General features: G+C 39.9%; 1 pseudogene; it reads left to right on the forward strand.

The window, feature by feature from the left end:
• Positions 1-1,060: 1,060 nt before the first annotated feature.
• LOC145539637 (small ribosomal subunit protein uS2B pseudogene) lies at positions 1,061-4,052 on the forward strand (annotated as a pseudogene).
• The last annotated feature ends 4,571 nt before the right edge of the window (positions 4,053-8,623 follow it).

Raw genomic sequence — 8,623 nt, forward strand, 5'->3', positions numbered from 1 at the left:
GGAGCAACTAAGCCCACGGCATTAGTTGCTAAGCAACTACTAAGCAACTAAGCAACTACTGAGCCTGCACTCCACAAGACAAGCCACCACAATGAGAAGCCTGAGCCTCACAGTTAGAGTAGCCCTCACTCACCACAACTAGGGAAAGTCTGTGTGCAGCAACAAAGACATGGGGCAGCCAAAAATTAGTTGATTAATTAACTTTTTTAAAAAATAGAGGGCACCTCCCCCTTGAGGTCATTGTGACCTGCTTCAGAGGAGAAGAGCAAAGAGTCTTTCTGGCACATTTCACTTCTCAGATTCCTTCAACTTAAACTATTCAAGGGTGCGTCCATATTTGGAGGTAGCATATTCTAAACCCCATCAGTAATAGTGCGTTCCCTTTATTCCCAAAAAGCTTCAATAATCAAAATAATCCTGAGATTGTGACACTAAATGTGATTTTAAAAGTATTTCAAGTTAGGAAACAAAAGCGAGTAGTTTCATAAATAAAGTTTCACTGTATAGTGAAATGCTGAACTTGATCAAAGTATCCAGATATCCTGAGTTATTTAAATAAACATATTAATCCCCCAAATAAATCTACAGAATAAAATAAGAACAAACATTACTCTTGATTAATGTGAGTAGAAATAATATAACCTCTGAGGAAGATTTCATGAAATTGGCAGTAATTGCTATTGCTATGTTTATTAATTGAGAAGCAGCAGTTTCATAAATGAAATTACTAAAGACAAAATTCACTGTGTCAACAGTGAAAACTGACAAAAATCAAAACACTAACCTGCAACAAGTATTAAATCCTAACAATTTTCCTAATGTTTTAAAATATTTTTCAGTGACAAGATATTTAGTTACAGTATTTTTCAGTGACAAGATATTTAGTTACAGTAGAACATTTTTAAATCTTGTGTTTAATTACTGTGTGTGACTACAAGTTTAGAAATCTACAATTCTATATAACTTGGTTAGGCTTCTGGGTTCACTGTGAGAGATGAAAACCTTGGAAGTTGCCACTGCTGTCCCTACAACAAGAAAAAGCTGACCCAACTGAAAAGCCATGCTTGCTCTTGAATCCATCAGAGAATTGAGGTTTCAGAACAAATTGCACGGCAAAAATCTGAAGAGGCAAATTCATCCAGAGAGACACAGGTAAGACTTGCTGACCTGGACCAAAAGCTGCTGGAGCCATAAACTGGTAGGGACACCGAAATGCTAATTTTGTTGAACAGCTGGAAACTGAATATGGACTAGCATTAAGAGTGAGAAACTCCTAGGGCTGCAGTTTTACAAGGGCCCCCACGTTTTCATGGGCTTTGAGCTCTTGAATCTCCACTAGGTTCTCACTGTGAAGATCCAAGAAAGATCCCTCTGGCTCTTGCGGGGAAGGGAAGAGTAATCACTGTGAAATAAACCAACAGTGTAACCATAACAAAGGATATTCTCCTGGCAAAAGGACTTTTTTCTGAACCATATCCCAGTGGAAGTTTTTTCCAGCAGTCATGTACGGATGTGAAAATTGGACCATAAAAAAGGCTGAGCACCGAAGAATTGATGCTTTTGAATTGTGGTATTGGAGAAGACTCTTGAGAGTCCCTTGGACTGCAAGGAGATCAAACCAGTCAATCCTAAAGGAAATCAGTCCTGAATATTCATTGGAAGGACAGATGTTGAAGCTGAAGCTCCAGTACTTTGGCCACCTGATCCGAAGAGCTGCCTCATTAGAAAAGACTCTGATGCTGGGAAAGATTGAAGGCAGGAGAAGGAGCCGACAGAGGAAGAGATGATTGGATGGCATCACCAACTCAATGGACATGAGTTTGAGCAAGCTCTGGGAGATGGTGAAGGTCAGGGAAGCCTGGCATGCTGCAGTCCACGAGGTCGCAAAGAGTTGAACACTACTGAACAACTGAACAACAATTTCGGTTGGTGGAAGAGAATCCCTCCCACTCCAACCACTGCCCCCACCCCACAGGCTTCCTGTTTCACCTTTTTTTGTTTTTCAGTCACCGAGTCGTGTCTGACTTTTCACAACTCCGGACTGCAGCACACAATGCTTCCCTGTACTTCACCATCTCCTGGAGTTTGCCCAAGTTCATGTCCATTACATCAGTGATGCCATCCAACCATCTCATCCTCGCTTGCCCTCTTCTCCTTCTGCCTTCAATATTTCCCAGCATCAAGGTCTTTTTCAATGAGTCAGCTGTTCGTCTAGAGAGGGAAAACAAAAACAAAAACATAGTCACAGGGATCAGAGGTTCAAGGAAATAGGTTGGAAAGGCTGCAGCCAGGGAAGGGAGTACACGTTGCTGGGTGGGTGGGTGAAGCAGTATCACAGAGAAACACCTGTGAATGTCATAGTTCAAGGACAAGGCTGATTAAAACACTGAAACTTAATTGAAGGATTATAGAATGCTCCCCTCATCCACACCATACTACCACACCAACAGGGCTCCAGTAAAACGGTGGATTACATCTCTTAGTCCCACAAGAAGTGGAATTCCTCTGAAGAGGCATTCTCAGGGAAGCCCAATGTCAGGAGGAAAAACAAAACAAGAAGGTTTGATGAAAATGAATCTTCCAGAAACTATTGCCATGGCAAAAATTAACATAAATCTTCATCCTAAAGCCCTCTTTACCTCATTCTAATTATTCAAGCACATCATATTTACCTCTCAACAAAAAATTACAAGGCCTTCCAAAGGCAATTAAAAGCACAGTATGAAGTGAAGACAGAACAAGCATTAGAACTCAACTCAGATGTGACACAGATTTGGGGATTACCAGACAGAATTGAAAATAACTGTGATTAGTCTTTCTTTATATGCTGCCTGATGTGAAGAGCTGACTCATTAGAAAAGACCCTGATGCTCGGAAAGATTGAAGGCGGGAGAAGAAGGGGATGACAGAGGATGAGACGGTTGGATGACATTACTGTCTCAATGGACATGAGTTTGAGCAAGCTCTGGGAAATGATGAAGGACAGGAAAACCTGGAGTGCTGCAGTCCATGGGGTCACAAAGAGTCAGACACAACTGAGCAACTGAACAACAACAAATGCTACCCAGAGAGGAGTCCACACAACACTGTTCTGGGTTCTGTTGTAACTTAGAGGAAAACTTTCACAATGTTCAGAGACCTTGGTTTCCTGCAAATAAAAGCAGAAGATGTCCTCAAATTCCTCTCAGCAGAAACCCACTTAGGTGATGCCAATGCTGACTTCTAAATGGAATAATCACAAAAGACAAGCATGAATGCTCAGTCGGGGCCAACTCTTTGGACCCTGTGGACTGTAGCCCACCAGGCTCCTCTGCCCATGGGGCACTCCAGACCAAAATACTAGAGTGGGTTGCCATTTCCTCCTCCATGGGGGTCTCCCAGACCCAGGGATCGAACCCACATCTCCTGTATCTTCTGCATTGAAAGTAGATTCTTTACTCACTGAGCCATAGCATCTACATCACAAATCTGAAGAAAACCTGAGAGAAGCTGGCAGCTGGTGCCATTGTTGCCTTTGAAAACCCAGCTGATGTCAATGGCATATCATCCAGGTATACTGAGCCACGAGTGGAGCTGAAGTTTGTTGCTGCCACAGAGTGACTTCCATTGCTAACTGCTTCACTCCTGGAACTTGGAACCAGATCCAGGCTGCCTGGGGCTGACGCTTCTGGTGGTTACTGATCCCAGTACTTACAACTAGCCTCTCACAGAGGCATCTCCTGCCTTCTCTTGCTCTGTGTGACACAGACTCTCCTCAGTGCTATGTGGACATGGCCATCCATGCACCAACAATGGAGATCACTCAGCAAGTCTGATGTGGTGACGCTGCCCCGGAAGTTCTGTGTGTGCGTGGCACCATCTCCCAGGTACACTCACGGGAGCTCATGCCTAATCTCTGCTTCTACAGAAATCCTAAAGAGATTGAAATAGATGAGCAGGGTGCTGCTGAAAAGGCTGGGACCAAAGAGACATTTCAGAATGAATGCACTGCCCCAGTTTCTGAGCTTACTGCTACTCGACTTGAGGTTGCAGGTTGGTCTGACAGCAAGTAGTGTGCCTTTTCAGCAGTTTTCTATTGATGACTAGTCTGCAGTTCCCACTGCTCATCACTGAACATGTAGGAACAGCCGCTGAGTGGCCTTAAGCTGATTTTGCCCACAGACTCTTAAACAGAAAATGAAAATAAACAATTTCTAAAAGTTTTTTTTTTTAATGAAACAAAATAACTGTGACTAATACAAAAAGGGCCCTAATGGGAAAAAGTGGACAACATGCAAGAGAGGTGGAAGCAGAGAGGTGGAAAATCTAAGAAAAAATTGAAAGGAAATGCAAGAAGTTCAAAAAACACTGCGACTGAAACAAAAAATGTTTCTATCAGAAGATGTGACATGGTGAGGAGAGAATCAATGAGCTTCACAACAGATAGATAGAAATAGTTTAGTAAAAGATTCTAAAGGTTGGAAGAGACATTAAAAGTTATCTCATATATCTTCTCAATTTCCTCTTGGAAAATTGAATTAAAAATACCTTCTCTTTTCTGATGGTATACCAGTGATATAAGTAATTACCTAACTCTTGCCATTAAGACTATTGCAAATACATAGAAGCATATCATTTTGACATAACTAACATAGATGAAGCAACTTTAGGCATTTAAATATCATTTGCCTGTAAAGAGCAATGCAACACCCAAGTTATAAACATTTATGACTTAATTTGGAGAATTAGAACAGGATTTATCCCATTACTGTATATTATCCTGACCAACTTTTTAAACACCTTTGCATTATCATTTTTTCTAATAAATCTATAACTTGATTTATTTTAATTAATCGTCATTGGAGTATAGTTGCTTTACAATAATGTGTTTGTTTCTGCTGTGCATTGAAGTGAATCAGTTATATGTATACATATACCCACTCTTTTCTAGATTTCTTTCCCATTTAGGTCATCATAGAGCACTGAGTAGAGTTCCCTGTGCTACACAGTAAGTTCTCATTTATTATCTATTTTTATACATAGTGTCAATAGTGTATACATGTCAATACCAATCTCCCAATTCACCCTCCCACTCCCCCCCTTGGTAACCATAAATTTGTTTTCTACATCTGTGATTCTTTTTACTAAATGCCCTACATTCTTCATGCTGTATTTTTTATACTTGTCTACTGCTACTTTGATCCTTTATGGCATTAAGGATCAGTTGTCAAACATTGGAACTAAAAGCTCTTATTTATGGCCTTGCCTCCTTGGACTCCAGTATTTAACGTCACTCAGTCAGTGTTCAATTTCAGTCCAGCTGTTCATGTGTGCACATTAAGGTAACCTGCATCCAAATATTCATGACACTGAACTATTGAAGGTCAAGTTACTGCTAAGAAGACTTCATTATATATTATAATGTCAGAAGAAGAATAGTGCAACAGTTTTTTAAGATTATTAGCTTTTACTGGTTGCATTGAATGAAATTGACATTTAAGCTCATATTCACATATTTCATGTACTCAGATGTGAAATTCTACACTAGTATAGAGGCATTTAAGAAGAGGTGGCCCCTGTCTTCAAGGCATGATCATGCTAGAATTGTGCTATTAGAAATTTCTCTTAAATCCTGTGATTCAGGTTTGTTTGAGTAGAAGCCCAGAAAATAACATTGGGTTGGCCAAAAAGTTCGTTTGGGGAAAACAAATGAATTTTTTTGGTCAACCCAGTATTTCTTAAGAACTCCTCAGATAATTTTAATGTGTTATCAGGATTAGAATTACTGAACTATATTGATAAAAATATCAGAGTGAAGTAAGTCAGAAAGAAAAACACCAATACAGTATATTAACGCATATATATGGAAATTAGAAAGTTGGTAATGATGACCCTATATGTGAGACAGCAAAAGAGACACAGATGTAAAGAACAGTCTTTTGGACTCTGTGGGAGAAGGTGAGGGTGGGATGATTTGAGAGAATAGCATTGAAACATGTATATTATCATATATGAAATAGATCCAGGTTCGATGCATGAGACAGGGTGCTCAGGGCTGGTGCACTGGGATGACCCTGAGGGATGGGATGGGGAGGGAGGTGGGAGGGGGGTTCAGGATGGGGAACACATGTGCACCCATGGCTGATTCATGTCAATGTATGGCAAAAACCACTACAATATTGTAAAATAATTAACTTCCAATTAAAATAAATAAATTAACTAAAAATCATGCAAATAGAGTTGAAAGTGATAGATAAAGGATGTCTCTCCCTCTCCCTCTCTCTCTCTCCCTCTTCCTCTCTCTCTCTCCCTCTCCCTCTCTCTCTCTCCCTCTCCCTCTCTCTCTCTCCCTTCTCTCTCTCTCTCTCACACACACACACACTCAAGAGATTTCAGAAGGTGGGAAGTTTATGTCCAATAGAGAAATCCACAACAAAGGTTTCTGAGCTAAAAGGGCTGGAAAGATTTTAGAGAGGAATATTCGACTAAGTGGAGATGAACTCCTGACAGGAGGACACTAATACTGAAGGAAAACAAAGTAATGCACTAGACATTGACCTTTTTGAATGCTATAGAGAGAAACCAGACTCAGAAGAGAATATTGCGAAGAATTGTGGGAAGTAAGGTGAGACAGGGAATAATATCCCAAATTGAGAACTTAGAAACTTGAATATCAGGGTGATGTCATTATAAAGCATCTCTCAGTGGGGTTTTTTTTTTTTTTTTGTACTATTTAAATATCAGGACACTTAAATCTATGATCCTTTACCAGCTTAACTACTGAACATTATTTATGCAGCTGAAATTGCTCCCTTCCTGAATCATAACTGTCCCACCCTCTGCAGAGGTAATCCTTATCCAAAACTTGGTGTTTATTATTCTTACACATTTCTTGATACTTAAATACATAGGGGCTCCTGTTTCTAAACAAAACCAATCTTTCAAGTTAAAAAATGTAAAGTAGTGAAGGGAATAGATATGGTACCAGGCTTACAGAGAAAGGAAGGGATATCAAGGAATGGGAAGGAAATCTTAGTGCCTTAAATATAGAAAATGAGGAAGCAGGATGAGTCAAAGAAAGATACTGGACTTGGACACTGAGAGACTAGAATCATGATGCGGTGTTGACAGATTCAGTGAGTCACTGAGGGAGAACCGGTTTCTGGTGGTGTAGATGTTGTTTTGTGGAATTCGGCTCTGTTGACCATCCCCTCACTGGTGAAGCACGCCTCTCTTGGCTTTCTGCCAGAGCTGTCTTTCAGCTGTTTCTTCTTCTTCCCTTCTTCCTTCTCAGTCTCCTTCATGGTCCCCATTTTGTATTTACCTTTTCCTACATCTCATACTTCCCTGGATAGACTCATTCACTTCAGGGGCCTTAACAGACAAACGCTGTTGACTTACCAATCTGTCTGGTCAACTTGTATGTCTCCTCAACTCCAGACCTAGTTTTCCAATTTCCTGTGGTTATCTAGCCCCACAGTCACTTTCAACTTGTCCAAAGTTAGTCCTATTACCATCTTATTCCCTTTCTGCTTTATTCATACCCTTTGTGACATATTCCCTCTCCCTTTACAAATCTTTGCAAATCATTCCCAAGAATTATCTTCTCACCCAAACTAGAAAACAAGACATCTTCCCATACTTTTCTCTAAACAACAGCTGTATCCACTATTTAATGCCATGTCTTGTCAAGTCAACCTCCTTAATGGTGTTTGTATTGACCCCCTTCTTTGCAACTCTCTCAACTACACTAGTCTCAGGTTTATTTTTTCTCTTACCTGGCCAATTATAATAGTCTGTAATTGTCTTTCCCCAGCCCTAGTTTTGTCCAGCTTCTACTATCTGTCTCCCATGTGCTCTCAGGGTGATTTTCTTCAATATAAATCTGATCATTTCCTGCCCTTAGGTGGTAAAGAAAAGAATCCATTACGTTCTTCAGAGTCTTCCCTATTTTCCTCCTTTGAGCCCTAATTAGGATTCTGCAGAGTTGACTCAAAGGCAACCAATGGTACAAAGTTAGAAGCTCAAAGGGCAGATGACTCTTTTGAGGAAACATGAAAGAGTTTTGGCTCTGTCTCCCAAGACAAAAGAAACAAAAGCAAAAGTTGATAAATGGCACCCAGTTAAACTTTCCTTTTGCACAGAAAAGGAAACCTTCGACAAAACAAACAAACAAACAACAAAAACAACTACTGGAATGGGAAAATATACTTGCGAATGATATGACCAACAAAAGGTTAATATCCAAAATACACAAAGAGCTTATGCAACTCAATATCAAAAAAATTAAAGAATCCAGTCAAAAAATGGGCTGAAGACCTGAATAGACATTTTTCCAAAGAAGACATACAGATGGCTGAGGCATGTGAAAAGATGTTAAACAGTACTAATTATTAGAGAAATGAGAGCAATGAAGTATCACCTCACACATGTCAGAATGTATATCATCAAAAAGAACACAAATAACAAATGTAGGAGAGAATGGGGAGAAAGGAGAACCTGCATACCCTGTTGTAGGGAATATAAATTGAGGCAGCCACAATAAAAAACAGAATGGAGGTTTCTTAAAAAATTGAAAATAAAACTGTCATGTTTCATTTTTTCCACTCCTGGGTATATATCCAGTAAAAATGAAAACACTAAT

This window comes from Giraffa tippelskirchi, chromosome 2, assembly GCF_054371585.1.
Source record: "Giraffa tippelskirchi isolate mGirTip1 chromosome 2, T2T-mGirTip1v1.2.pri, whole genome shotgun sequence".
In the NCBI taxonomy this organism is placed as follows: domain Eukaryota; kingdom Metazoa; phylum Chordata; class Mammalia; order Artiodactyla; family Giraffidae; genus Giraffa; species Giraffa tippelskirchi.